This window comes from Strix uralensis, chromosome 24 (assembly GCF_047716275.1).
Source record: "Strix uralensis isolate ZFMK-TIS-50842 chromosome 24, bStrUra1, whole genome shotgun sequence".
NCBI lineage: Eukaryota > Metazoa > Chordata > Aves > Strigiformes > Strigidae > Strix > Strix uralensis.
The window spans coordinates 2,284,849-2,308,414 of NC_133995.1; the positions used below are offsets into that span (position 1 = coordinate 2,284,849).

The following is a 23,566-nucleotide window of genomic DNA, read 5'->3' on the forward strand; positions in this document are numbered from 1 at the left end:
CGGCAGCACGGCAGCAGCCGGGCAATAGCCCTCGGGAGCACTTCTTCCCCAGGCCGGGCACAGCCACGTCCGGGGGGTTTGTGTCTCTGCCGTTCCCCGGCTGGACCCCAGCTTTCAGCCTCGGGGACGTCCCTCCTGGGGAGGTGTCCACTGGGGAAAACAGGAGCATTCCTGCTCCAGCCCTGCAATGCTCTCCCCGCTCTCCCCGGGCCAGCCTGGGTCACCATGGGACACACAGCCCCAGCCCACAGCCCGGGGAACAGACGGGGCAGCGCTGGGGCAGCCTCTCCCTGGTCACTGGGCTCTTCTCCGTCAGATAGGTGAACAATAACATCTTCCCGTGGGCGCCTTTTCTGCCCAGAAAACGTGTCCCAGGAAGAAATGCCCAGGGGCCATACATTTATCCATCCGGTCCTTGACACAGGGCCTGGAAACAGTATTTTGAAAGCCTCCAGGTGCAACTAACAGGTCACCCCGGCCCCTCTGCACCTCTGGAAATGTCCACCCACGTCTGGGTCCCATGGCATTACCTGACCCCCTCCAGTCACTGCAGGTCACTGGCAAAGGAGCTCCCAACCTCTACTGGGAATGTGCTTGATTACAGCTGTGCCCGAAGCCAACGGCCACCCGACGGCTCGGCCGGATCTTGTCTCGGGGCCTGGGGGCGATCGCACAGGTATGTCCCCTGAATGAGCGAGCACTTAGGTTTTAATATTCCGTTCTTGTGAAATTTCAGTTAACGCTCTCTTGGCCCACGCTCAGCCGAGCAGAAGAGGGGCAGAGAGGGACCGGCTTGGGCTCAGAGATGTGAGCACTCTGCCTTGCGAAGGTGTCTGTGCCAGCCTCTCCGGCCCTGCGCTGCTTCCAGTGCCTGCTGCAAGGCCAGCGGTGGGCTTGTTGGGGTTTAGAGCTGGTGCGAGCTCCAGGGAGTCCTTTCTCCCAACACCTCCGTGCATGTCTTGTTTTAGATCCTCCTGCTCCAGGCACCCAGTACCTGTCTGCACAGCGCTCCTGATGGAGGGGGGGGATGAGTGCCACGGAGCACTCCCGTGTTGGAAGTGCCTTCGCGGCCGTTCAGACCTGCAGAGGTGTATTGAAATAGCTCATGGGAGCTTCTCTGTTCTGTCTGTTCACAGACGTGGCTGGAGGCGATCACTATCCTGTTTCCCAGCTGGGTTCCAGGGGGGACGCTCAGGGAGATCACATGGGTACGTCGCGGCTTTTGAATTCCTCTGAGAGCCGCCGGCTCAAAGCCCAGATGTGAGCGAGGCGTCTCTCGCGGCTGTGAGAACGTGGACCTGCACTGTGTGTGCCGTGCCATTGCGTGATCCGCTCGTATGTTCTGCTGCTCGGTCATGACGGTGTATGATGGAAATTCTCGTGGGTGTTTGGTTGCAGATGTGGGTACAGGGAAGGCTTTTCCAGCTCCTCATCCGGGTCCTGCGCTGGCGCTTCCCTGGCGTCGCAGGGGTAAGTAGTCAGTCTTGACTGACTCCACAGACGACACACTTGTTTTCAATATTCTATTGGTGAGAAATTTAACTTTGGACTTTCCATTCAGGTCCTCAAGGAGCAAAGTATAACGTTGAATCAGGAAAACCCTTTCAGCAGTCCTCAGAAGTCCTCGAGGACATCCCGAAGGCAGTGGACAGGGCCGTTACAGCCTACGGTGGGTGTCTGTCCCTGTTAAGCAGAAGCCTTGTCAAGCTGAGGTTTTAGATGCGTGGATGGACAAGCCGTAGCCTGCACAGTAGGAAGGGGCCGCTCAGAGCCTCACTGCAGCGACACTCAGTTACAGGCCTTGCGGGCGCTGGCAAGCTGCAGACATGGTCGAGTCTCTGGTGGCAGTTGGGGTTCCAGCCGAGCCCCAGGAACAGCTGCTGCCCCAGTTACAGCCTTACTGGGGCCAGAGCTGTTCTGGGCAGACGGTGGTGTCCAGCTGTCAGGAGCTGGCGGGACTCACACCTTGAGTGTGTGAGGGACTTGCTGAGGAGCTGATTGCTGCTCAGTGCTGAGAGGGCAGCACCCTGCCAGTCCCCAGAGGGGAGAGCACAGAGGATGCGCAGGCAGCGTGGGGCCGCTGAGACCAGCAGACACTGCCGGGGCTGCGGGCCTGCCCTGGCCAGGGTCGGAGCAGCCCGAGCTTCAGATCCTTAGCATTGTGAATGTATTTTGGGAAGTACTGCCCTTGGAAGACGTCATCTTCCTGAAGGGGAACAGTTCCTTCGACTTAATCTGACCTTCTTTCTTTCTAAAGGGATGAACGGTGAACCTGTGGAGAAGGAGGCATTTCGGGAAGGAGGCAGCCAGGCAGTGCCAGCCTCTGATGAAAGAACAGGGGCAATGCAATCAACGGGCGTGGCAGGTAATTGCTGTCCTTTGTTCTCCCAGTGTCATACATCCAAACCTCTCCCTGTCTGCAGGCTCTGCCCCCAGTGCCCGCTACTGCACACCCTGTCAGCAGCACAACCCACAACTGTTAGTGCAGAGCAAGTGTTTTAGAAGAAGCCAGGAAGGGCTCTCTGGGGAGGACTGTCACCTCTGGGGGTGGAGTTTTTTGCCAGAGACACACACGCTCGTAACCCTCTGTGGATGCAGAAAGACGCTCACCTCCCAGCACAGCCCATCACAGGAATTTCAGGACTTTGCCAGTTGGGGAACAAGAGCATCTCAGACACGCTCAGCAGACAGTGAGAAATGTGACTCTTAATCGAATGGGCCTCCCGCAACACCTGCATCCCAGAGCTTGCTGTGGGTGCCTGGAGGCCCCAGGCACAGCAGAGGGGGTTCCCTGCTGTGACCTGAGGGCCAAAGGGGTGCACTGACAGATCAGGCACAGGCTTAGAGGGAACCTGCCCCATCCTTCCTCACCCTCTATGCCTGAGCCATGACCTTTGTCTGAGGCATTACCTTTCTCTGACTCTTGGCAGTGCTGAAAACTGGAGGCACACAAGCAGTGCCCACGCTGGGGAAAAGGCGAAGAGGGAGAGCGAGGCTCAGGCCTCTCCCAAGAGGGCCCGAGTCTGTCCCCTCGGTGTGTGGGTGCTGGGCTGGGGAGGGAGAGCTGGGGGGGCGCTCCCTGATGCAGGGCTGTTTTCTGTCCCTCTGGCTCAAAGGGGCGATTGCTGTGCTCCCCCACGCGCTCTCCATCTGGCCCGATGACTTCAGTTCAGAGGGACGACTTGTCCCAAAGGGCCAGAGGGAGCCTCCGTGCAGCAGCACTAGCAAGCCTCGGAGACTGACGGTGGGCAAGCGCCAAAGGAATTGTGCGCAGATGGGAAAGGTGACCAAGAAAGGGGAGGAACCCCTGACACTGGGAAAACTCAATTATGGCCACCCCAGAGTGTAGGCAAAGCTGAGAGGAGAAAGGGACTCTCCAGAGTGCATTGATGTGCAATGGCTTTGGGAGTTGCCTCTCTTCTGCTGAAACCAAGGAAACATCGCAGCCCCAGGACAGTCACTGGCTCAGAGTTGCTGACAAAGTGAGAAGGAACTGGCCCTGGCCATGTCAGACCTCCTGTGAGATGCCCAGTCGTGTGCAGGACACACTAACGCACAGAATTGTTCCTCCAGGAACGGACGGCAAGAAAAGAGCAAATGCCACGCGTCCTGAAATTTACTGGAGGTACATCGTAGAAGTCTCCCTGGTATGTCTGAGCTCCGTTCAGGCTTACATGATCTTCTGCTGTGTGATCCATGTGTGCAGGAAGTTAAAACGGTGAGTGTTGCCAAACTTCTGTCTCAGATGGCTGTTGTATTAGCCGTGAAGCATGTAGAGGTGGGGTATTCTGGAGTGCCGAGTTAGCCGCTGGCCAAACTCGACTGAGATTTCTGCTGCAAGAAGTTGGAACTGCCCTCTCAATTCATGGGCACTCTTTTCTGAAACCCCTTCTTCCTGTTGCAAGTGTTACATAAAAGCGACCCTGCCCCAGCAAGAGCAGACCCAGTGACAGAGGTAGCCGGGCAAGGTCAGGAAGAAGAGCGGTGAGGAAGGGCGTTGCCATGGAAAGGGAGCAGCGCAATAGTGACATCTCCCTGCCAGTGAACCTCCCGGCGGAAATCACCCTGTTAGGCGAAGCTGTAAACCCCACATGTTCCCCTCGGCCAAGGTGTCCCGGCAGCTCAGACCGTGATGATGAACCTTCCCAGCTCTCAGCCTGGCTTTGGAGCAGGAGGGTCGATCTGTCCCATCTGCGCCCGAACGCTGCCAGCATGCGTGTTCTCAGCACAGGCCCCCAGGGGTTTTGTCTGTGCAGAGGTCTGCATCTCTTTGGATAAGTGTTCTGAAGAGAGGATGGAGGGCCCCTCCCCTCCCCGAGAGCCGAGGCTGCCCCTTGTCTGGGCAGGGACGGGCAGGGGAGCCGAGTGCTGGTCTCTGGCAGCACCAGGAGCCAGGAGAACAGGAGGCTCTCCTGGTCCTGCAGCGCCGTGCCCAGCTCTGGTCCCCTCGCTCTGCTGGGGTCAGGTCTCCTTCCCGGCACGTGCAGAGCAGCCAGGTCAGGATGGTGAGGGCCGAGAGGAGATGAGCCCAGGGGAGGCGAGCAGAGCCCCAGCCGAGGGGTGAGGGGCACCCCATTTTCTGCACAGAGCTCTCTGTGCCCACGGCTCCCACATGCAGCTGGGTGCCCACACTCCACGGGGTGCTCAGTGCTGTCCCACACCCTCGCCCCCGCCCTCAATCAGGCCTCAGCAGTCTCCTCTCTCTGCAGGCGCCTCACCAAAACTTCGGGATCCCAATCCCCAGCACTTTGTCTCGACATTGCACCACCACCACCATTTACTGTCCTGTTGCCATGGAAGTTTATGTTCTGAAGAAGACGAAGGGTCCCAGACAAAACCACGGCATCCGCCCGAAGCTAAATCTGGGTGCAGAAGACACGCAAGCCAGCATGACCAGCGCCTGGAGGACCACGGGACCAGGAACCCCATGATCGGGGTGAGACGTGCAGGCTGGCATGAAATGGGCGGACTCCTTGGAAAAGATCGAGGGGACTAGGACAATACAAGCACTGCGTACTCCTCCCTCGGGGCACCTTCTTCAACACCTGTTACTTGGAGCCGGGACCTCAGTGGAGCTTGGAGCACCATCACCCGCACTGAGCCCGAGCCAACAGAACATCGCTGGATCCCTGGTGGTGGTGGTAATTAGCTGCATATCTACCGTTTCCTTGCTTGGGGATTCTGACTTTCCCCTTCTTTTCCTCTCTGTCCTATCGCTATTACTAATTGTCATAGCAAATAAAGTAAACAAGGTTGTATGACATCTGACCTCGTTTGTGTATTAATTTCACTCCTGGGATTGTTTAAGAACCCTTCCCGATATCGGATCGGGACATTTTAAATTGGCATCACGGACAGGATCCCTCGAAGTGAAAGTGCCACACAGCCTTGCTGAAATTGAGAACTTCTTAGTGTTGCAGAAAGATGAGCCTTGATGTGTTGTGTCCCTAAGACGACCACTCCGATCTTTTTGACTGAGTAACATTTAGTGTGTACCTCTTAGGGACGTAAGGAGTAGAACACTGTGTAACCGAAGAATTGTTGTTTTGCTTTGAAGAAAAAATGAGTATTGCTTTAGAAAAACCCTCAAAAGAGGAAGTACCCAAAATCGGGAAGGAAATATTGTTTGAATTGTTAGAGAAACATAAATCAAGACCCTCGGTGCCTTGAATGGATTGGGCCCGCGGGAATTGGTACAACTTACAGGCTGTCACTGATAGGATTGTTGCTCTGCAGAAAGATGCAAAAGTCAGGTCTGGCAAGGGCAAAGGTTTTATATGTGCAGTCCTGGGTGCCAGCCTGGCAGCCACAGTAGATGAAAGGGAAAACCACCGCACCTCTGAAATGCAAATGATAGAGTCCCTCCAGAATCTGGTTCAGTCTCTCCAGAGACAAGTAGAGGATTTAAAAGGGAGACTGAAGAAAGAAAAAGAACATAGGGAAACAGCAAATAGAGTTTTGAAAGAGTATCTTTTGTCAGATAAAAATGAGGAAGAACGAGGAGAAATGTGTACCCTTTACCCCACTAATGAGTTGCAAAACCTCAAAATGCGCTTAGACAAATTAGAAGTCCGTCTCCATCCCTTGATTAAAACAGAGTATCAGTACGAAGGGGACGATGATGATGCCAGTCCGCAGATAACCAGCAAAGAAGTTCCTTTTACCTCGACAGAGCTGGCCAAGTTAAGAAAAGAATATGCTCGGACTCGAGGGAAGTCCAAAACTGAATATGTGTGGAGAGTGTCATTAAATGGAGGAGACCAGATTATGTTATCAGAAAAAGAAGCTGGGGGCTATTGGGGTCCCAATGTTTTCTTAACAACTGGAGACAGAAGGGATCCATGGTCCCTAACCCAAAGACCTGCCTACTGGGCAGGGGGAATAGATCCCCGAGAGAGAGGAGAACCGGTAATCATACAGGGAACAGTACACCAACTCATGGAGAGTGTGCAAAAGGCTGCATGTTTGCAGATGATGTATGACCGAGAATTAAAGCCTTATTGTGAATCACCCATGACGTTGCAAGTAGATCCTGTTCGAATGACGCCTCTGGTAAGGGGACTCCCCAATTCGTTAAAGACTATGAGGATTCAATTGCAAAAGGAGATAGCCGAAACTTCTTCAAGTCAGAGAGCATTGGTATCATTGCAAGGAACATTAACTCCTGGACGCAGCTGAGAGGAGCACAAAGTATGGACATGGGAAGAAGTAGCTAGGGAATTAATTAATTATGCCCGACAATACGGACCTACTCCAATCCCAAGCGCCAAGGTAGATTCCCGAGGCATGAGACAAGCACAATTAGAAGCGGTCCCACGGGCTGCAAGTAACAAGAAGTCCCCTCCACTAAGAACTATGGGAGGGAGAGAGATCCCAAATAAGCGTAACACCCTGTGGAGTGAAGGCTGTCAGAAAGGAATCTCGCGTGACTTAATGGATGGGTTGTCAACTGATAAGTTGGAGAAGTTAGTTTCAACTTGGCCCGACCAGCCAGGAGGCAAGACCTGAGCTGAGGGCAACAGGCGACAAGCGTGATGGAGGGCTGCTGCACCGCAGCTGTCAGCTGTGAGCTGTGCAGCTTGTTCCCCACACTCCTGCAGCTCTCCAGCACGGGTAAGGTTTCCAGGAGCTCTCTCCCAAAGGGTTGCAGTTGTTGAGAAATTGTGTTTACACTTTAGTCCCTCAGGCCTTGTTCCATACAGAGTTCAACATTGTTTGGCAACACAATTTCTCAACAACTGCAAGCCTTTGGGAATGTTGAACAATGGGCTGGATGGTGCTGGGCTGGTCCCACAGCAGCTGGCTGCCTGTGCTGGCCGGACATGGAGGCCGGGCTGGAGGCGGGCGGGCCGGGCGTTTGTCCGGGCTGGCGAGGGCCAGGCCCCTGGAGCTCTGTGGCAGGCGGGACAGGTTTCCAGCACAGGTGACGGTGGCTGCTGGTTGCTGTCCCAGCTCTCAGGGGTGCCGGGTTGGATGGTCCGACTGTCCAGGGGCGAGGGACGGCTGCTGCTGTCGGGCTAGGATCTCGAAGCTTCGGCGAGGCGCCTGCAGAGAGAGGAGACTGCTGAGGGCCCCCTGAGGCCGAGTGCGAGGGTGTGGGGCAGCGCCGGGCACCCTGTGGAGTGTGGGCCCCCGGCTGCACGTGGGAGCCGTGGGCACAGTGAGCTCTGTGCAGAAAATGGGGTGCCCCTCACCCCTCAGCTGGGGCTCTGCTCGCCTCCCCTGGGCTCATCTCCTCTCGGCCCTCACCATCCTGACCTGGCTGCTCTGCACGTGCCGGGAAGGAGACCTGACCCCAGCAGAGCGAGGGGACCAGAGCTGGGCACGGCCCTGCGGGGCCAGGAGAGCCTCCTGTTCTCCTGGCTCCTGGTGCTGCCAGAGACCAGCACTCGGCTCCCCTGCCCGTCCCTGCCCAGACAAGGGGCAGCCTCGGCTCTCGGGGAGGGGCTCCCCAGCCTCTCTTCAAGAATACTTCCCCAAAGAGATGCAGACCTCTGCACAGACAAAACCCCTGGGGGCCTGTGCTGAGAACACGCATGCTGGCAGCGTTCGGGCGCAGATGGGACAGATCGACCCTCCTGCTCCAAAGCCAGGCTGAGGGCTGGGAAGGTTCATCATCATGGTCTGAGCTGCCGGGACACCTTGGCCGAGGGGAACACGTGGGGTTTATGGCATCACCTAACAGGGTGATTTCTGCCGGGAGGTTCACTGGCAGGGAGATGTCACTATTGCGCTGCTCCCTTTCCATGGCAACGCCCTTCCTCACTGCTCTTCTTCCTGACCTTGCCCGGCTACCTCTGTCACTGGGTCTGCTCTTGCTGGGGCAGGGTCGCTTTTATGTAACACTTGCAACAGGAAGAAGGGGTTTCAGAAAAGAGTGCCCATGAACTGAGAGGGCAGTTCCAACTTCTTGCAGCAGAAATCTCAGTCGAGTTTGGCCAGCGACTAACTCGGCACTCCAGAATACCCCACCTCTACATGCTTCACGGCTAATACAACAGCCATCTGAGACAGAAGTTTGGCAACACTCACCGTTTTCTCTTCCTCCACACACAGATCACACAGCAGAAGACCATCCCAAGCAGCATGGAGCCCAGGACTGCCGCGGCCCCTTCCAGGCAGTACTTGCGGAAATTCGTACGATCCGCGGCATTTGCTCTTTTCTTGCCGTCCGTTCCTGGAGGAACAATTCTGTGCGTTAGAGTGTCCTGCACATGACTGGGCATCTCACAGGAGGTCTGACACGGCCAGGGCCAGTTCCTTCTCACTTTGTCAGCAACTCTGAGCCAGTGACTGTCCTGGGGCTGCAATGTTTCCTTGGTTTCAGCAGAAGAAAGGCAACTCCCAAAGCCATTGCACATCAATGCACTCTGGAGCGTCCCTTTCTCCTCTCAGCTTTGATTACGCTCTGGGGGGGCCATAATCGAGTTTTCCCAGTGTCAGGGGTTTGCTCCCCTTTCTTGGTCACCCTTCCCATCTGCGCACAATTCCTTTGGCACTTCCCACCGTCAGTCTCCGAGGCTTGCTAGTGCTGCTGCACGGAGGCCCCCTCTGACCCTTTGGGACAAGTCGTCCCTCTGAACTGAAGTCATCGGGCCAGATGGAGAGCGCGTGGGGGAGCACAGCAATCGCCCCTTTGAGCCAGAGGGACAGAAAACAGCCCTGCATCAGGGAGCGCCCCCCCAGCTCTCCCTCCCCAGCCCAGCACCCACACGCCGAGGGGACAGACTCGGGTCCTCTCGGCAGACGCCTGAGCCTCGCTCTCCCTCTTCGCCTTTTCCCCAGCGTGGGCACTGCTTGTGTGCCTCCAGTTTTCTGGACTTGTCTCCCACTTACGGCCCCCTGCAAGACTGCTCAGTACCTGGATCGTTTTGAAGAAATTTGTAGATCCTGGCGTGCTGGGCTTCCCCGGGGTTGGACAGCGCTGCCGAGAGTCAGAGAAAGGAAATGCCTCAGAGAAAGCTCACGGCTCAGGCACAGAGGGTGCGGAAGGATGGTGCAGGTTCCCTCTAAGCCTGTTCCCGATCTCTCAGTGCACCCCTTCGGTCCTCAGGTCACAGGACGGATCCCCCTGTGATGTGCCTGGGGCCTCCAGGCACCCACAGCAAGCTCTGGGATGCAGGTGTTGCGGGAGGCCCATTCGATTAAGAGTCACATTTCCCACTGTCTGTTGAGCGTGGCTGAGACGCTCTTGTTCCCCAACTGGCAAAGTCCTGAAATTCCTGTGATGGGCTGTGCTGGGAGGTGAGCGTCTGTCTGAAACCAAAAATCTCCACAGCCCAGAGGTGACAGTCCTCCTCAGAGGTTTGAAAACACTTGCTCTGCACTAACAGTTGTGGGTTGTGCTGCTGACAGGGTGTGCAGGAGCGGGCACTGGGGTAAGAGCCTGCAGACAGGGAGAGGTTTGGATGTATGACACTGGGAGAACAAAGGACAGCAATTACCTGGCACGCCCGCTGATTGAATTGCCCCTCTTCTTTCAGCAGAGGCTGGCACCGCCTGGCTGCCTCCTTCCCCAAACACCTCCTTCTCCATAGACTCACGGTCCATCCCTTTAGAAAGAAAGAAGGTCAGATTAAGTAGAAGTAACGGTTCCTCATCAGGATAATGATGCCTTCAGAGGGCAGTACTTCTCCAAATACATTCACAGTGCTAAGAAACAAGGCTTGGACGTTTGGGGGTGCACCTAGTCACTAGTCCAAACAAGGTGTCAGTCATGAAGAAAACTTTCAGCGCTACACCCTTTCCAGTTTACCAGCAGACAGCAAATCCTGACCTGCCCAGAGACCAGGAGGCTGCACGTGGTCTTGTTGACATTCCACTTAGTGCATTTTTTGCAAACTGCAAGGTGATGGCAGGTTACGTCCTTCAGAGAGGACAGGAAGATGCTGTAGCCAGTTGAGCTGGGGAAAGAGCTTTTCTGAGCAGCGCTTCCCACAGTCCCCCAAAACAAGAGGAAAACCACCAGCCAGTTTTCCAAAGCACAACTAGAAGCAGAGAGCTAAAGCACCCGAGACTGAACTCAGAGCCCTTCCTTTTCGCTGCCTTCAGGTCAGGTGTCCGGCCTCATGCTGGGTGTCCAGCTTTCACCCGCCCCTGACACCGAGGCGTCACCGAGAGGCCTCGGACATCAAGGAGAACGACGGGGCTGGAGCAGGCTCTGATGCTGGGGCTGCTCCGATCCTGGCCAGGGCAGGCCTGCAGCCCCGGCAGTGCCTGCTGGGCTCAGCCAGCCCCAGCTGCCTGCGCATCCTCTGCGCTCTCCCCTCTGGCGACTGGCAGGGTGCTGCCCTCTCAGCACTGAGCAGCAATCGGCTCCTCGGCAAGTCCCTTGCACACTCAAGGTGTTAGTCCCACCAGCTGGACACCACGGTCTGCCCAGAACAGCTCTGGCCCCAGTAAGGCTGTAACTGGGGCAGCAGCGGTTCCTGGGGCTCGGCTGGAACCCCAACTGCCACCAGAGACTCGACCATGTCTGCAGCTCGCCAGCGCCCGCAAGGCCTGTAACTGAGTATCGCTGCAGTGACGCTCTGAGCGGCCCCTTCCTACTGTGCAGGCTACAGCTTGTCCATCCACGCATCTAAAACCTCAGCTTGACAAGGCTTCTGCTTAACAGGGACAGACACCCACCGTGGGCTGGCATGGTCCTGTCCAGCTCCTTCAGAATTACCTGGACGACTTCTGAGGACCACTGGAAGGGTTGTCCCATTTCAGCGATATACTTTGCTCTTTGAGGACCTGAACGCAAAGTCCAAAGTTAAATTTCTCACCAATAGAATACTGAAAACGAGGGCTTTGTCTGTGAAGTCAGTCAAGACTGACTACTCACCCCTGCGACGCCAGCGAAGCTCCAGCGCAGGATCCGGAGGAGGAGCTGGAAAAGTCCTCCCTGTACCCACATCTGCAACCAAACACCCACGAGAATTTCCATCAGGCACTGTGATACACACCGCCAGGACTGAGCAGCAGAACATACAAGCGGATCACGCAATGACACTGCACACATAGTGCAGGTCCACGTTCTCACAGCCGCGAGAAACGCCTCGCTCACATCTGGGCTTTGAGCCGGCAGCTCCCAAAGGAAGTCAAAAGCCATGACGTACCCGTGCGATCTCCCTGAGCGTCCTCCCTGGAACCCAGCTGGGAAGCTGCAGAGCCATCGCCTCCAGCCACGTCTGTGAACAGACAGAACAGAGAAGCTCCCGTGAACTATTTCAATACACCTCTGCAGGTCTGAACAGCCGCGAAGGCACTTCCAACATGTGAGTGCCCCGTGGCACTCGTCTCCCCCCTCCATCAGGAGCTTTGTGAGACAGGTACTGGGTGCCTGGACCAGGCAGATCTAAACCAAAACATGCACAGAGGTGTTGAGAGAAAGGACTCCCTGGAGCTCACACCAGCTCTAAACTCAACCCCAACAAGCCCACCGCTGGCTTTGCAGCAGCCACTAGCAGCAGCGCAGGGCCGAGAGGCTGGCACAGACACCTTCGCAAGGCAGAGTGCTCACAGCACCCATTCCCTCTCTGCTCCTCTTCTGCACGGCTGAGCGTGGGCCAAGAGAGCATTAACTGACATTTCACACGAACGGACTATTAAAACCCAAGTGCTCACTCATTCAAGGGACATACCTGAAGGATCACCCTGATCCTCCCAGAAAAGATCCGGCTGAGCAGTCGGGTGGCCACTGGCTTCGGGCACAGCTGTAATCAAGCACGTTCCCAGTAGAGGTTGGGAGCTCCTTTGCCAGTGACCTGCAGTGACTGGAGGGGGTCAGGTAATGCCATGGGACCCAGACGTGGGTGGACATTTCCAGAGGTGCAGAGGGGCCGGGGTGACCTGTTAGCTGCACCTGGAGGCTTTCAAAATACTGTTTCCAGGCCCTGTGCAACAGCCCTCAAGGACCGCATGGACAAACGTATGGCCCCTGGGCATTTCTTCCTGGGACACATTTTCTGGGCGGAAAAGGCGCCCACGTGAAAACGTTATTGTTCACCTATCTGACGGAGAAGAGCCCAGTGACCAGGGAGAGGCTGCCCCAGCGCTGCCCCGTCTGTTCCCCGGGCTGTGGGCTGGGGCTGTGTGTCCTATGGTGACCTGGGCTCGCCCGGGGAGAGCATTGCAGGGCTGGAGCAGGAATGCTCCTGTTTTCCCCAGTGGACACCTCCCCAGGACGGACGTCTCCGAGGCTGAAAGCTGGGGTCCAGCCGGGGAGCAGCAGAGACACAAACCCCTGCACGTGGCTGTGCCCGGCCCGGGGAAGAAGTGCTCCCGAGGGCTATTGCCCGGCTGCTGCCGTGCGGCCGGGCACTGACACACAGACCAGGGCAAGGCTGCCCCGGGGCAGGCGGCACAGGGCCGGCTCCAGGGACACTTTCCCACGGCTGTTCCCAGTCCCACCGTCCACCTGGAAAAAGCCCCCGCAACGGAGGCAGCCCCATGCACCCCCGTACAGGGCATCTTCCTCCCGCTGCCCGCGGAGCTGGACACAGCTCGCCCGGCCCAGCCCGGCCCCGCAGCCCTCCTGGCCCTGCCCCACCACGACCCCAGCCCCGCTGTCAGCCCGAGGTGCAGTGGGTGCTGCCCCACGCTGCCAGGGCTGGGCACTGGACGCTGGCCCTCACCTCCTGCCCAGCTACCCAATCCCCGCGCTTGCCACGGAGCAGCCCCGGCACCCTGGGCTCGCAGGGCCACCAGAAGCAGGATGAGGATGAGGGTGGGGGCCATGGTCCCCTTCACCTGCACCTGCACAACGTCGCTGCTGCTGCTGCCGCTGCCGGCACATCTGGTGTGGTGCCCGGCAACAGCACTGCACACCCCGGGGTGGCACCGCAGGGCTCTGTGTCCTCACAGTGTGGCCTCTCCCCTGCAGCCACGGCCCTGGGGCAGGGGCACGTTGGAGAGGAGATGCTCTGTGAAGAGCATCTTTTTTTTCTGAGCTGAGGGCAACAGGCAGCAAGCGTGATGGAGGGCTGCTGCACCGCTGAGATTAGGAGCTAGGAAATTAAAATAGGATATAGACGTTAGGCACTTAAGAAATGAAGGTATAACTTAATTGAAAGACAAAGATGGAAGACTTAGAGATCAGGCTGGGGACTAGAGGCCCATTAGTTAAAAGATAATTAAGATTAAATAGGATAACAGATCACAGTTGATGGGCCAGAGAGCAGAACAATATAGAAGCCTTGATTAATGGAAGCTGTGGGGGAATGCTTCCCGATAGAATAGGAAGGCAGCCCTAAAAACTGCTCAAAACCAACCCTATGGTCTGGCCTGAGTCCAGGAGGCTATAGAGACTGCACAAGGAACGGAGGTAAAACGGAGTCATAAACTGGGGCACAGCCCAGCTCCGCAGCCACGGCGGTGTTTGTCTGCGCTGGTTTTGGACACCCCCATCTGCCACCCCCTGGGCCAGGAGATGGCCGACAGGCTGTGAGCTTGTTTGCCTGGAGCCTGAGGCTGAAAGCCAGGGTGCAACCGGGGAGCAGCAGAGCTCACAGCCCGGCCTCCCTGATGTCTCTAGGGAATTTTCTTCTCTGCTCATTCTGAACTTGTAAATAGAAGAATGACAGGGGCAGTTTCTGATTTAAGACTGTTGCAGTGAAAAGAAGGAGCCAGGAGACAAGGGAGCGAGTGACTCCAACTTTGCATAAAGAATGTGTGCCTGCTTAACAACTATACCTTTGAAGAGCAGCTAAAAGAGTGATAAGAGGGCACATTCTGTCCCAGAAGGCGCCAGATGCTTGGATGATTGTCTGAGAAGTATGAATTCAGGGAGAATCAGAGGTAACTGAAGGGAAAGGGAAAGGCGGGGGGGGGGGGGGGGGGGGGGGGCAGGGGGAGACCGTGACCACTGACTCCGTTCAAGACCAAAAAGACTTGCCCCCCACACACCTGTAAGGAGCATGCGTGCTAACGTACACAGCAAGCGAGGGTAATTTAAATATAACTAACCAATAGCAGATGGAATGGTAATTATGGACCAATGAGTGTAATCTTAGAGAGGTTTTTACTAATCATGTAACAATATAAACATGCTGCAGTCCCTTTGTGTAGCATGCTAGCTTTGTGGAATTACCACCTGGCCCCCATCTTTGCACAAATGTGGATTAAACTGCTCTCTCAGCTCTGTGTGTAAGATTGGCTTTTTTGCACAGGGTAATGAACCCTGTTTGAGGGACAACACAAGCCCTGGAAGAGCTAACAGAAAACCACACAAGTCCTGTTACTGCAGTAACTGAACATGCTGGGGGGGCTCCCGGGGGCTCTGGGGGTAGGGCTGCCCGGTGCCTGTGCCCAGGGGGGGCTGTCTCCTTCCCCCTTCCCCTCCCAGCTCTCACGTTACTCCTGGCCCTGCCCTGGCCGGGCCCGGCTCCAGCTGACCAGGAGCGCCCCCCCCCACCGCCAGGCGTCCAGCGGGCAGGAGAAACCCCGACACTTGCCCAAGGGCCTCCCTCCTCACGGGTCACCCCAGTACTCACCTCAGCCGGGCCGCAGCTGGAGCAGAGGCTGCACCCCCCGAGACAACATGGCCGCCCGGCAGCCCTGCACCCAGGACTGCAGCTCCCAGCATGCCCTGGGAACCAACATGGCTGCCCAGCAGCCCCATGCCCAGGACTACAGCTCCCAGCATGCCCCGAGGGCTGTTTCCTGCGGTCTGACCCTGCGGGGACACCATCCCCCGGCCCAGCCCCGCCCCCGCAGCCCCATGGCCGCTCCCCGGGGCTGCTGCGGCCCTTGGAGCCAAAAATCCTGGTGAGGAGCCGGGCAGAGGGGCAGAGCGGGAAGAGGGTGGAGGGGAAGGGGACAGTGGGTGCAGGAAGAAAGAGAGTGCTAAGCCTCAGGACGGAGGGACAGAGAGAGGAGAAGGGCAGGAAGGAGGACAGAGGGACGGACAGATACAGGCAGGGCGAGGGAGCGGGACGGGGGGCGAGAGACAGCAAAGGCACCAGGAGAGGAGTGACAGGGACATGGGACAGGGAGCAGGAGAGAGGGACGGAGGGGAAATGGTGAGAGGGGAGAGGCAGGGACAGAGAGCAGGGCACAGAGAGAGAGAGGGACGGGAACCAGTCCCCGGAGACTGAGAAACAGAGGGTGAGGATCAGGACGAGGGGGCGGAGAAGGACAGAACAGCGATGGCCTCCGGGATGGAGACGGAGGAAGAGCAAAAGGGGATGGGGAGCAGGACAGAGGCCCAGAGAGAAGGCCCAGGCAGCTGAGCAGGGGGAGACAGGGGGGAGAGAGGGGACAGGCTGCGGGAGAGAGAGGAAGAGTAAGGCCAGGAAGCAGGACATGGTGACAGAAAAAAGAGAAGGACAGTGGGAGGGAGAGAGGGATGTGGGGAAAGGAAAAAATAGCAACAGGCCATAGGACAGACAGGGAGGAATGAGAAACTACAGACAGGGAGTCAGACAGAGAAAGACAAAATAGCCATGGGGTAAAGATAGGGAGGAATTAAAACACGGGGGCAGGGATCCGGACAGAGAGCAATGGGGAGAGACCAAAAGAAGCAGTTATGGGCGAGTGCCCCCGTTTCTTGAGCGCTCCCCCTGAACTGCATTACTGGGAGCCCCAAGAAATGTGCTGCCTGCAAGAGCCCTGCCCTGGGCCCAGTCCTGCGCACTAATATTGGTGCCGATCGTCACGCTGCAAAGTGGCCAGGACCGGGGAAAAAAAGCCCAGCTGGGGGAAGAAAAGTTGCCCAGCTTTTTTTTTTTTCTGTCTGCTTGTTGGTTTTGCTTTTTAAAAAGTACAATGTAAGCTCTAAATACAACCTGCAAAGGCAAAAGGAACCAGGCGGACCAGGCTGGACACATCTAAAGGCCAAAGCCATTCAACAGCTGCACACACCATCGCTCGCTCTCGCTGCGCACATTCCACCCCCTGCCTGCAGGTGCAGGCAGCCTGCCTGTGTCTTGAGTGTTCCCCGGCAACAGCACCACCAGGCAGCTCAAAAAACCGTACTGCCCGCAAAAACTTGAGCACATTATTAGTGATTTCCTATGGTGATACAGAGCTAACCCTTTCATTAGATGTGGGGTTCAGCAGATGAGTTGGGTAGAAGAAGAAATCCCGCTAGAAAGGCAGGCTTCTGCTTTAAACTACTTTGAACAATAGCAGGAAATCTAGAAAAATGTAAATTTAATTAGCTTGATAATTTTAAGATAGACGTAAAATTAAAAAAAAAAAAATTAAATAAGGTGGCAGCGATGATGTTGCTCCACTGTCAGAAAGGCAGCACGGTAAGAAATACTTCTCATGGTGCATTAAGGGCAGAACATCTGGTAATGATTGAATTCAGTAGTGAAAGCCCTCGACTGTTTGGCTATGGGATTTGCCCCAAAAGAGTTCTGTTTGAAAATACTATCAATTAAAGCAGCGTTTTAGGGCTTCCTTCTTGCAGAGACTATTCTATTCAGAAAGTGCCATTGTTTATAGGTCCTCTTGTTGGGGTGTTTAACAGTACAGAGATAGTAAATAGTAGTGGTACTAATTCATCTTGGTTTTCGGCGGAGGTGAGTATCACATTTTAAATATTGGGTTAGAGGTTGAGCATCCTGTACTTCTGATGGTTCAAACAAGAACACACCACAATTAGTGTTGGATTTCACTTCCTATGCATGTCAAGGCATTCCTGGTGGACTTGAGGTGTTTTCTGCACAAGGTAAAAACTCTTTCCAGTTAAGCCACTCAGATGTTTACTTCCCAGAATCACAGAGCACAGGTCCGTAATAGTCATGAAACGTGCTCATCTAGCGTTTCCTAAGCGTGCTCCAGGGAACTGGTGTCACCAAAGTAAACAGCAGATGTATGGGAATTTAAGGCAGACTCAGTCTCTCCCTTTGCAGAGTCTGTGCTCGTGATGATGAGGCCATTGAAAACAGAAGATTTTTTTTGCACCGTTCTCTGTGAACATACTTTGGCCTAACGAAATACAGAAAAATTAGGACTCAGTGGAACGGGATTCGAGTCGGAATGTGTTAAGTATGCTTTATTATCAAGGTTCAGACTAACTAGTAAACTTGCAATGAAGTAAAATTTTGGCTGTTTCTTTATGGAATAGCTCCATAAAAGCAGGCAAAACTGTGTATTTTTAGATAAACTGGCACTCGGCACTGGAGGCACCTGGAAGCAAACCTTGTGCCTGACTTTGAAAGGGAAAAGAATTGGAGAGTATTTACATATATGTTGTAATATCAATCAAACTTTGGCTGAATGTTTTATAGTGTATAAACACACAGGGATAACAGGATGTAGAACAGTCATGATCAAATGGAATAACAAGAGTTGGACCCAGCCATGTCTCTGCAAACTCTGGTTGTGAGAGCAGGGGGTAGGAATCTGAGCTCCGCTGCAGACTAGAAAAACTGTCTGCGGGGGCTGCGTGCCACGTGGCTGGGCTGGTGTTGGTTATGGGTGAACACTCCGGCACACTGACGTACACCTGGACTCCCTGCGAAATGGAGCTTCACCTGCTTTCTGTTGAAACATGCCCGTGAAGGTGGCGGTGCTGCCCGTAGTTTCTAGAATGCCTTATAGTGGTTGGGCTTGCCCAGGCAATTGGGGGTCCGGAACTCGTGTCCTCAGCCCGCAGCTTCACAGCCATATCGCTGCCTGTGCCTCCAGGAATGAGACAGAGACTTGCAGAGCCAAGAGAGCACGTGTGGGATCGCTGTGCCCAAGCGGCTGGGACATTCCGCGTGATATGGGTGAATCCTGGGCTTTGACAGGGAAGTATTGAGCCTGAGGTGCAGGAAGGGAAGCCTGGGGTAGACATCAATACCAATTTTCAGTAAGGATGATAAAGGCCTGGACTGGATTCTGCTGGTGGTTGCAGAACCTCCTGTGCTGAGCAGAAGGCAGGCTTACACCAGGGTGTCTGGGAGCTAAACCTGGCACTGATGCAGCTGCTGGCCAGAGATGGGCTATGGGTGCAATTCCTATTTGCTAATTCTTATTTCTTTGCCGTATCCTAGGATAGGTAAGTAGCAGGGTGGCAGTGTAGTCTGAGGCGTTGGGCTCAGCCTAAAATGACAAGAATCCCACCCAGACTGACGCGGTAGGAAGGGCGACAGAAAAGGAGAACAGCAAAGGCAGCTGTTAAAGTAGCTCTCCGAAAGGAGAGCAAGTGTGGGCTGGAGAGCCAGAGGGGCTCTGCTGCTAACGCTAGCCACAGGTAAGCAGCAGGTCCTCTTTGGAGAAGGTGCCAGCAATGCAGTCCTTCAGAAGGGCCTCGCAACTGCTGTCACTTGGGTCCTGTGACAGGGACAGCGGGGCCATCAGCCTGCAGCTCTGCAGCAGCTACAGGTACCACTGAAACACTTTTGATGGGGGATGCTGTTCTGTGGGTTGCGTTTGGCATTTTTTAAGACATTTTGTTGAGCTACAATTATTTTCTTGTGATCAGGGATTTGCACTGATCGTCTCTTTCTGGAGAGCACCCCGAGATCCTTTGCCATCCAAAGGTTCCCGCTCTGTTCCTGAGAGGAGCGATGGCCACAATGGGGAACGACTCCCGTGGGTAACGGCTTCCCCAGCAGGTTGGGATTGTGTGACTGCCCAAAGGCAACGGACGTGGCTGGTGCTCCAGCCCTGAGCGTTGGTGTGCTGACAGCTAGAGTGAATTCTGGGGTCTCTCCTGATAGCAGCCAGACTTACCCAGGTGCTTTCAATTACACACAGGAAAATGTGTTTCATCACTTCTCTACCCCTACTATAAGTCTTTGAAAGATGTCATTGTTGTGGAAAGAGCTGGCATCAGTAGGGTTACTGTCTGCGCGAGATACTTGCTTGTTTTCACCAAGTTACGATCAGGAACAGGGAAGACTTGACCTAATAATCCAATTCAAGACTCTAGAGGGAAAGGAAGGTAGCCCGAGGCACAGAAATCAGCGTGGGTTTGTTGGCAAAGTAAGCAGGGGAACAGACTATTTTCCAAAACTGTTTCTTGACCCGTAAATTTCAATGTCAGTATTAGGCTTCCCCCAGTGTTTCTGGGTTGGATGTAGAGCTGGTTGTACTGGGTGCTCCTGTAGAGAACTTGACTTCTAAATATGCTTTCATTCAACAGTATCATCTCATCTCTTTTCAAATGTCATTTCCCTGCAGTCATTGCCAAGGAAATGGCTCTGCCACAAAGGATCCTCTATCCCCCAGAGAAGATTTGCGTGGAATGGCAGCAACGACAGAGAGCTGGAGTGGGACTGCACAACCTGAGCAATACGTGCTTCCTCAACTCCACCCTGCAGTGCCTGACGTACACCCACCTCTGGCCTCTTCTCTCGGGAGCACAGCTAGTTGTGTGAGTGCTTTTATGAACATCTCCCTGTAAATCTGCTAGGCACTTCACAAGGATTCCCAGAATCTGGCATTTGATTTAAGAGAAAAGCAGCCCTTCTTTGTCAACCCCCTGAGTTGGTGTTCTTTGAACACTCAAGCCTAGAAGCCGCTTGTATCTAGACATGTTCATTTTCAGAAAGGCACCTCTTTCTAGCCCTGGGTCCTAGTCCCCATTCCTGCAAGTTAAACTCTCTTTGCTTATTGTACAGAAAACTTACAACAGTTTAGCATCCCTCTGAAGAATGTTTTCTACGCACTAAAATGTCCCGGGTTTGTTGGGACATTGGCACCTTGGGAGAAGAGAGTGGAGTCTGTTCTTATAATGTCAAGATCTCCATTAGGTTTCCCATCACTATGGGTGTTTTGCTAACCTGAGAAGCTTCCCTCTCTCCCTCCCTCTTCAGATCCTCAGCAAGGCTTCTGCATGATGTGCAGAATGGCAGAGCACATTAGTGAGGTCCCGCAATCCTCAGGCAGCACCATCCAGCCGTGGGCTGTCGTCAGTGTTCTCACACATAAGTCATTTCAGGTGCTTTTACATGTTTTCTGCTGTTCTTGTAGGACAGAACTACTAACTTCTTTCTTAGGAACAGAACATTTCGAGGCTGGCATGCAGGAAGATGCCCATGAATTCTTACGCTGTACTGTCAGTGCCATGCAGGGAGCTTGTCTGAGTGGGAGCAGCAAGTAAGCACAAACAAATTACCTTTTCAATGTTCCCAAGCCCTTTAGACACCTTGATGCACTCCCATCAAGGAAATCCTACACCTAGGGCTTTCAGACAAAGCAAAACTCTTGGGAGGAGCTCACTCTCTGCCTTACCATTTATTTCCAGCTTGGACATCTCTTCTCAATCAACTACCATTGTCCATCAAATATTTGCGGGCCTTCTGAGATCCAGAGGTACTTTTCCACAACTATTGCTCCCCTTGGAATTACCTGTGTCCTGTCTGCCTGTGATAAACAGCTGATCGTGTGACTAGCGTAGTAGGTATGGACATAAACTGGCAGAGTCAGTTGCCTTCTCCTATCCCTGAGCATTTCCATTTGCCTTCCAGTCACGTGCTTGAGCTGCAATGCGGTTTCTGATTCCTACGAGGCCTCCCTGGATATTCCTTTGGATATAAAAGTAAGAGGGTTTGTAACTGTGCTTCAAGACATTCCAAGGCCCCTGTAGCTTTCCAGAATCAACACATCTGACTTAAAAAATGTATCCTGCAAACACAAGAGAGCTTGGTGGTGGGTGGGAAGTGGAATGGACGGTGTCCTCCTGGGGAGGCCATGGCAGTGGTCTCCCTGTAGGTGCTGGCCTTAAGCTGAGCAAGCACTCACTCTCCTCCCTGCGCCCTTGATGTACTCTCACCCTTCTTCCCTTTGCCCTCCCTCAGCACCCATCTGGTTCCTAGCCTGGTGGGTTGTGTTGTTTTCGTTACTGATGACCCTGCACACCATCGGTAGCTCAACGGAGCGGTGGCCCACAGATGTAGCTCTTAGTAGCCCTGGGAATCCCTGGGAAATGGGGGAAATGTCGAGCATAATACCCTCTTTCTGCCTCCTTCTGGACACTGCTTGTGGGTTCACAGAGGCTCTCCTCAGCATCATCTAGCTGGGTTTTTGTGTAAACTAGTCAGTGTTTGGGTGAGGGTATCTCCCGCAGCTCAGTGCTCTCCTTTCTCACTCCTCCAGGCCACATCATCTGTCACCGCAGCTCTGGAGAACTTTGTGAAACCTCAGCAGCTGGATGGTGAAAACTGCTTTAAATGTAGCAAGTAAGGTCATTAGTAATGACATATTAGTACTGATCCTGCATGAAGGTGCTGTTGTCATCTCTCATAAGTCATCTTCTCACACAGGTTTAATGCACATTAGTGAGACATAACTTTTTTTAATATGGCCTTATGGTGCTGAATAGCCTTAAAATAGCTTAAGGATGTGTGAGCCCTGAAAGGTTATCTGGCCTTCTTGGGGCAAGACAGGGAGCATCTCAGCACTTGGCTCTGTGCTTGGTTTCAAGGTGTGACAAGGTGGTTGCCGCCTCCAAGATATTTACAGTCCATCGTGCACCCAAGGTTCTCACAGTGTGTCTGAAAAGGTGCGAAGATTTCACTGGCAGGAGGATCAGCAACTTCCTCTTCTTGGAGCAGGAGACCTCCCAAGGCAGTGCGCTCTTTCACAAGCTGTTCGTGTTGAGTTTTTCATATTTCCTTCTGTGGAGAGGAGAGTTCCCGTGGGACAACAAGCACATACTCTGCTCTAACAGAGCTGCTTTGGCCGAGAACAGTTTCCTGCCACAAACCCTGACATGTTCCTTTAGGGAACATGAGCCCCAAAGATGCATTTATACACCTATGGCCCCTTTGAGGGCTATTTCATGTAGTATTTCAGGATCATTTCTGAGCCCTCTTGGTCTCTCCATAGTAATTCTATCTTTGCCCATACACATCTCGGACAGCTGGAGAACCGCTCCTCTACTCCTCGTACACTGTCCTGGTACACAGCAGCAGCAGCTGTCATGCAGGACATTATTTCTGCTACACAAAGGTAAAGAGCAACTTCCTTCCAAAGAAAGAAACAATGTGTGCCAGGGAAGACAACTTTTCACAGCAGTGTTACTGGCAGCCAAGGTTTTGGGAAAGGTCTCCTTAGGGGCTGGATTGGATTTGTTTTGGTGTGTGTACTCTTGGTTCTGTAGCTTTCTGCCTGTGTTTTTCTGGAGAAACCAGGCAGTTCATCTCCAGCTATCGGTGCCCTTTTTTACAGGCCAGCAATGGACTGTGGTACAAGATGAATGATACATCTGTGGGTTGTTGTGGCATCAACACAGTTCTCAGGCAGTGAGCCTATTTACTGTTTTATGTCAAGTAATAACAAGTATTAAAATGTCTTCAGAATATGCTCCCTTTTCCTGACTTTTCTTTTTTTCTTCTCACCCTCCTGAATGTTTCTCTTTCTGCCACAGGAGACAATTACTACCTGCACCCTTCAGTGCTGACAAGTCTGAACTAACCCCCCCCGCCCGCCCAGTCCTTATGTTCCCTTGCCGGGCTTTAGGCTGCTGCCCTGGAGTAAACTGCTACTTTGCTGTCTGTAGCTGGCTAACACAGAGTACTTAAAGGGGGGCCTAGGTGAAAGCTGGGGCAGGACTTTTACCAGGGGGTGTAGAGATAGGACAAGGGGTAACAGTTTTAAACTGAAAGAGGAGAGACTTCCAGTAGATATTAGGAAGAAATTCTTTACTGTGAGGGTGGTGAGACACTGGCACAGGTTGCCCAGAGAGATTGTGGCTGCTCCCTCCCTGGAAGGGTTCAAGGCCAGTGTGAGAGACAACTTGTAACTCCCCAAAAAACAGGGCCTGAAAGAAACAGGCCTGTGAGAAAAACAGCCTGAGAAAGAGATGAAAGTTAGCAGAGGGAGTGGAGGCCCTCCAAGCTAAGGAATGTCTCAAACACTCGCAAGTAATGAAACTCTAGTCCCAGGGTGGATGGTGTGGAGGTCGAAGCTGATCAGGCTGCCCCAATAACACAGGAGGCAGCTGGAGGGGGGAGCCCTGTGGGGACAGGACGGCTCTGCTCTGGGACACCTGGTCAAGTTCCAAGGGCATCTGTCCAGTGAATGACCTTTGCTTCATTATCCACAAAATGCATGTTAAAGTTGACACCCTGAATATGCTAATGAAGACTAACAAGATCATGCTAATTACATCATCCCATGAAGCACCTTGCCCCTCCCC

General features: G+C 54.0%; 1 long non-coding RNA gene and 1 pseudogene across 1 annotated transcript; both read left to right on the forward strand.

Moving 5' to 3' along the window:
• The first annotated feature begins 5,378 nt into the window (after positions 1-5,378).
• Positions 5,379-7,008, forward strand: LOC141954144 (uncharacterized; annotated as a pseudogene).
• A 12,428-nt stretch (positions 7,009-19,436) lies between these two features.
• Positions 19,437-20,726, forward strand: LOC141954427 (uncharacterized). Its single transcript, XR_012632183.1, has 3 exons — positions 19,437-19,798; positions 20,424-20,523; positions 20,672-20,726. It is a non-coding gene; the product is annotated as an uncharacterized LOC141954427 (long non-coding RNA).
• Positions 20,727-23,566: the final 2,840 nt, after the last annotated feature.